This window comes from Dendroctonus ponderosae, unplaced genomic scaffold (genome assembly GCF_020466585.1).
Source record: "Dendroctonus ponderosae isolate FM_Combo_2020 unplaced genomic scaffold, Dpon_F_20191213v2 Dpon_F_20191213_10, whole genome shotgun sequence".
Lineage (NCBI taxonomy): Eukaryota > Metazoa > Arthropoda > Insecta > Coleoptera > Curculionidae > Dendroctonus > Dendroctonus ponderosae.
In genome coordinates this window covers 6,336,773-6,343,632 of record NW_026017111.1, presented here as the reverse complement: position 1 = coordinate 6,343,632, position 6,860 = coordinate 6,336,773, and the positions used below count along the sequence as shown (strand labels likewise).

Here is a 6,860-nt window from a genome sequence, read left to right as displayed (position 1 = left end):
TGGTTTACTTGCAATTTGCCTGTTGGGACATTGAAATAATCCCGATTCCGATCCCCAAAGCGTAGCAGGGTTTTACCAGTCCAGCCAAAACAACGCTGATTGGCCTGGAATAGTCTTGGGAGGCGACCAGCAGCATGTCAATGGAAATGGCGCTCAGAAGACTGGTGGATTTTCTGTTGAACTATTTTCGTGTCACTCTGTTAAAGCGGTTCAAATCAGACGAGTTTAGCAGCTACTTACGTATTTCTTGTATTGAGCACCACCCTTTTCCAATGCGTAGTAAAAACAGCCCAAAGCCAGTCCTACCATGTACGAAGCTGTATTCGTGTAGGTGGAGGTGTAAATCGCGTTAAACTGAAAGCTGCGGAAGTTGTTTCGTTTTGAGTTCCTGTAATAATGATTTTAGTATGGGCCTTCAAAAGTACGCTGCAGTCAATCGGCGGATAAAGTCCAATTTTCTTCGTAACTTCCACATTTTGTCACGGCTTTTACATTTCAAACAGGCAAATTATAAAAAAATTGAGCGCTTCTCAGATGGATTAAAAAAAATGAATTTTTGGAATTGATAAGGAAGATATACGGTTTTAGACGCAAAATTTGGTCCTACCGTTTACGTTTTTTAACGGCGAATTATGGGAAAATCGCAAATTGCAGAAAAATGATTGCCTCTTGAACTCATTTTTTTTACCTGGAAAACAAATTAGGATTAAAGAAGTCATGCGCTTTTTAGATCTTTGGATTTTTGTTGTAACTTCAAGCGCATTTTTAAATAAAAAAAATTAATCGTTATTTAGACAAATTTTAAATTTTTTAAATTAAGCTGAAGCAACTACCTTATCTGAGGATAAAGGAGTTATGCGCTTTTTGGTGTCGGTTTGAAGAAATACATTTTAGCGTAACTTCTCTATTTTTAACCTAATTTCAATCTTGAAAGGCGAATTTTGGCCAGTTTCTGCGTCTTCTAGATACAATTAATATTTTCGAAATTTTGATATTAATAATGAAGTTAAACGATTTTTGAACCGATTTTTTTCGTAAATTTTTTTAAATTTTCGTAAATTTAGTTTTGTCTGGATTTTTATCTCAAAAATGCCAAAATTTAGCAAAAATTATGGTTTTTGGGATTATTTTATATTTTTGAATTTTAGTAAAGGATAAGGGATGCAATTTTTGGATCTGCGAATTAAAAAAAAAATTTTTGTCAAAAGTTTGCATCGGATTTCAGTGTCAAAAAAGGTAAACAGTAAATAATATAATAAAAAGATACGAATGAAAATAAAGCCGATTTTTCTCAAAATTTGTATACTTTTCATATGCGTAATCTTTTAGACATTTTTTTAATTTTGAAATTAAGCCAGAGAAATTTATAAAACAATTATTATTTTTTTGCTGTAACACTCATCTTCTATGACGAATTAAAATTTTCTAAAAAGCGCATCGCAGAAAAGTTTGCTTTAAATATTATTTTTAGATTTTTAAATATGTTTTAAGCGGATGGAATTTGCTTTTTTATGTTTGTTCTTCCGATACGTGCGGATTTATTGGCAAAATTCAAATTTCATAATGTCGAATTGATGAATAATTTAAGGACTTTTAGGTGATAATTTGCTTTTGCAATCAAGCCAATGATCAGGAATTTATGCGGTATTTGGATTCAAATTTTAAATCGAAATTTTAGGCATTTTGCTTTGTTTTTTTACGCTTACAGCTTTCACCTGAACTAAATTTTTTAAATTTAATAGTTTTTGCAATTTTTTTTTGATTTTTTTCTTGCAAAAATGATTGAATTTTGGCGCAAATTTTTACCGTATTTTCCACTGTAGATAAAATTCGTCTTCTGTTGAATACATTTTAGATTTTGAAGTCTAAGTAGTGCGTAATAAGGAAGTTCCGTGATTTTTGGTTCCGGATTGTAAAGATAATTTTCCTAATAACTTCCACGTTTTATAACCGATTTTAGTTCAAATCGGTAAATTATGGTGAAATTCAGCGTCTCTTCGATGCATTTGAAAGTTTTGAATTTTTGAGATTGATAGGAAAGATACACGGTTTTTGACTCGAATTTTTGCAAACAATTTTACATTTTTTAGCGGATCTTTATTTCAAACAATTTGGCCTTTAGATAAAGTCATGCGCTTGCAGACACATTTTAGATTTTTGAAATAACATAATGGATAAGGTAGTCATGCGGTTTTCAGATTCGAATTTTTCTTGACTGGTTGAACAACTTCGTCCAGCTTCTACCCAGAACTAAACTCGTCACTGCTTTTAAAACAATTGATCAACATTTTTTTATTTTTCTTTGGAAGAAAAGTAAAAAATCGTTTTACCGTTTTTGTAACTTTCATGTTTTTTAAGGGATTTGAATATTTTTCAAGAGGCGATTATTAGGAAACTTGATCGTTATTTAGGCAAATTTTAGACTTTTGAAATTGACCCAAATGAAATGAAATTAAGTACTTTTTGGTCTCGAATTGCAAAAGAAAAGTTTCGGCAAAACTTCAATGTTTTTCAACAGATTTGAGTTTGTAGCCCTGGCCATTTTTCCTTTGGGTAAATTTAAGATGAAGTGAAGAATAAGAAAGTTATGCGGATTGTCAAATGCTTTTTTTTCGAAACTTCGACGTTTTTCAACGAAATTAAATTTAAAACAAGGTCAACTGTATGAAAAATCATCGTATTTAAGACAGTTTTGAGATTTTTTAAATTAACATAAGGAGAACGAAGTTCCGGGGCGTTAAGCGATTTTTTTTAAATAACTACATTTTTCATAGAATTTTAATTTCCAAAAAGGCGAATCGTAAAAATCGCAGTTTGAAGATTTTTAAAATTAAGCTGATGTTGCGCCTTTTTTGCCACGTGGTCGCAAACTGGATTTTCTCATTTGGATTGCTAAAGAACCCTCGCAACTTGAAGAAAAGTCTACTATTTGAATTAAAAATTGTTTTCAGTTTGGGTCTGAATTCAACGGCAAAAAGCTGATGTTCAGAGAAATTAATTCATTTAACTAGCTTTGGGTTTTTCCAAAACCGCAACAGGGGCATGAGTTTTTTAATTTCAAAAAACGCCAAAAGTAAAAAGTCTTTCTCTTTTAAACAACAGTTTTGATTTTGAAGCATGAAGATGAAGCGACAACATGCATGTCAGCGAATTATCGTACATAATATTCCCTGAACATAATTTAAACCTTTTAATCGATAGCGGTTCAACAAAATCGTTTATTGATCCAAATTTAGCCAACCAATATATTTTTTTAAAACATTTAATATGACCCATTTGTTGTATCCACATTTCAACAATCTGCTCATCAACTCAGTGTTGCAACTAAAATATTCACATTGCCTGAAAACGAAACATTAAAATTCTATTTATTTAGATCTGTTCACAGTCAACTTTGTTAATGTTAAATAAATACTAGAAAAAAAACAAAATGTCGGCAATTGATTGATCCATTATGTCCCTAATAAATCACAGTCATTTGACGAACAAGCAAACATGTAGAATACTGATTGCTTTTTAAGCAAATTTTTAACTGTATATACACATTTTTATACCACATTCCTGCCGCAAAATCCGCAAACTAGGCTAAGCGAAATGTGCGTCCATCTAAACCGCTGGTAAAGATTGCATGAGTTCACGTGCTCGAGTCCAATCCAAAACACTATTATCGATTCTCGTTGACATCGTCGAGTCATTGTCTAATTAATGTGCTAACAAGTGCCTAAGTTCGGAATATCCACAATGAGCTTCAGCAACATCTGCCTAAGTGCACAGTTTACCTTCCTCAACCACATCAAGCCTCATTATCTGCTTTATTGCATCACAATCTGCATGTTTGCCGCCTTGTTCGGCCTGGTATGGATCCTCAAGACATACACTTTCTTTGAAAAGGCGGAGATCCCCAGAGGCTCTACGCTAAAGTATTGACAATTTAGGCGAAATCATCAAAGAAAACACTTGCTTGCACACGTGTTTATGGAAGTACTACAGAAAGTTCAACAGGAAGAATTCGCGCTTTGGAGGGATGTTCGTTCTGGTCAAGCCGGGGATTGTAGCAGTGGATCCAGCCTCCAACGGAACTTCAGTGATTCCCAAAGAGTGCAAGCTCAAACCTCAAGAGGCTGCAGCTCTACTGAACCACGACGTCTCCAACTGCTTTATCAAAAATTTCAACTCTTCAGTGAAAGAAGCCATTCCTGAATCCCTCCTCAAGTTGGCTGCGGCCAAAGTCCTCAAATACTACCTATGGGAGTCCACGTGTTTGCTCTTCGGCTTCCAAGCTCCTCAACTGGCGGGAAAAATCATCGAGCTGCTCCAGGAAAACGTCGCCACATCCCACAAGTATCTGCTTTTAGGCTTTCCAGTGCTGCAGAAGTTTCAAAGCCCCCCAAAACCTCACAAGCTGTTGCTGGAATTGATGGAGGCCCGGAAGAAAAATGACTCGGAAGCTAATGATCTGATCGAGGCCTTTACACGGCTACTCAACGGATCCGACTACACAGTCGATGACATTGCAGAAGAAGTGTTTAATGCGTTTCTAGACACTCTAAGCTATAGTTGTTCGTCGCTGTTGTTTTGCTTCTACGAACTGGCGATTAACAGTGAAATTCAGCAGAAACTGATGAGCGAAATTAGGCGATTTAATCAGAAGAATGAGGCCTTGACGTCTGAAAACTTAGGCCGGATGAAGTTTTTAAATGCCACTATTAAAGGTATGTATTGAAGTGATTAGGGGAATTTTAGAGCAAGCGCAGTTTTGAAGCAACTGAAAAATATCTGCCTAATGTTCCAAAATTAGCGGGAAAATGTAATTGAATTTCTCTCACAGTGTTGAGAGAGTTTTATGCCTGCAGGAGACAAATTTTCATATAATTTGAAGTTCGCGTTGATTTTTAAGAAGYCATCGAACATCCTGAAGGATAATCCGCAGATARGGGTTTGAAAATTGCRTGAGAACTGAARAAATAATTKTTAATTCAAGTTGAGTGGTCTTATATACTTSAAATTCGCTCACAAAATAGAGAGGGTTTGTCGTAGGAGATGGAGAAAGTTTCATTTACGTATATACAGTATTTACCGATTTTTTGGAAGGTATTGAACGTCTGGGTGCATAGAAAGCACCGGCGCAAAATTGCACGCGAACTAAAAAAATTGTAACTTTCAATTGGGTAAAATCAACTACTTRMAATTKTCTYCYAATATAAAAGGGGSTTYSAWATAGSAGATGGACAAAGTTTYATTTAAATYRGAGTTTCCATTKATTTTTCAGAAGTCATCAARCAAAAGTGTTAAATAAAGGAACATTTGAAATTTGCCCACCAACCAACAAGAAAAAGGGTGAAATTGCGACAACAAATTTTCTTGAAAATCTTCTACATTAAGCTTCAGCTACGCAAAGTTTCAATTGAATCACAGCATCCGCGAATTTTTTAGGAATTTTCAAACATCAGGTTCAGATAATCGAATTTTTGAAATTTACGTACGGGCTGAAAACACTTCTAACTTCGAATTGGGGCAAAGATTCTACTTAGTTTTTCTCCCGACTCTCAAGGAGATTTCAGGCATTACTGGGCTCAAATCTCACTTCATACAGCTAATTGATTGATTTTTCAGAATCCTTCAAACCTTTGGCTAATATGAACAATTTGTTTACAAATTTTCACCGACCAAAAAATGTTGGCTGCTAAACCAGTGGCAGTTGTAACTTAAGTAATTTCTTAAAAGTGGAAGAGAATAATTCAAGTTCCATATCAACTAATTATTGAAAATATCTGTTATATATATGTTAAAAACAGTACAAGTCAAATCAGCTCAAACTTTTTTCCACAATTTACAAAAATATTTCAGCTTCTCATGGGCTGATTCGCATTGAAATGGTAGAAACTGTACATTTTTTACAATACCTCGAACTTTAGGATGCAACAGCTGAAGAAATGCTTTCAACTTATTTAGCTTATTATTTGTTACGCCATAGGCAGAGGTTTAAGCTCCAAATGGACAACGTTTCACTGATATTTAAGTATTTATTGCTTTTTGAGAAACACTTGAGAAAGAGAGAGCCCTCAAACTAACAAAAAAGGGCGAACTTGCTCTCCGAATACGATCAAGAAATCTGCTCAACATTTTCGCCTGATATAAAGAAGGTTCTATACTGTAGCTGATTGAAATCTCACTCAATTCGGAGCCTTTTTGCCAATTTTTCAGCCGCTTCTAAACTGCCCGATTTCACGACTCTCAATTGACCAACTAAACTGATACACTGAAAAGCATAATTTCCATTCTACAGTCTATTTCTTATTCAGAAACATTCCGAAAGTACCCACCGGTATCCACCACCATCCAGCAGAGCAAGCCCTTGCGCAGGGACCCGGCTAAAAGCGGCCTGACGCTCCAGTCAACCCTGGGTATCCACAGGGATCGTCGATTCTACACCAGACCTGAAGCCTTCGAACCCGATCGTTTTATGCACAGCATACCAGTGAATGAAGACATTTACCTGCCGTTTGGGGTAGGAGCTGGCAGCCAACTCCGTAAGTGAAACTTTGAAGCTTTTTGAGGAGACTAATAGCATATTTTCGTTGGGTTCTAGGCATGCGGTTGGTCAGTCTGCAAATGGCTTTGGTGCTGGTCGGCGTTTTTTCGCATCTCAAAGTGGGGCTTAGGGACGGTGGTGCCCCTTTGAAGTATAACCTCAAGTTGCTATATTTAAGTCCGAGCGAAGGGCCCCATTTGGAATTTTCCAAAATATAAGACATGGTTGAGTAGACCGATAATGTTAAAAGTGCTGTTCAAATTAATAAAGATAATCTTTAAGACCAGGACTTTTTTTAATTGAAAGCGACCACAGTTGATGGACGAAC

General features: G+C 35.6%; 1 long non-coding RNA gene and 1 pseudogene across 1 annotated transcript; one reads left to right on the top strand and one right to left on the bottom strand.

Annotated features, from left to right (window-relative positions):
- Nucleotides 1-3,347: 3,347 nt before the first annotated feature.
- On the bottom strand, nucleotides 3,348-3,870 carry LOC125502817. The gene is made up of 2 exons (XR_007280555.1): nucleotides 3,780-3,870; nucleotides 3,348-3,721 (listed from the first exon to the last, which is right to left on the bottom strand). It is a non-coding gene; the product is annotated as an uncharacterized LOC125502817 (long non-coding RNA).
- LOC125502816 lies at nucleotides 3,715-6,818 on the top strand (annotated as a pseudogene).
- Nucleotides 6,819-6,860: the final 42 nt, after the last annotated feature.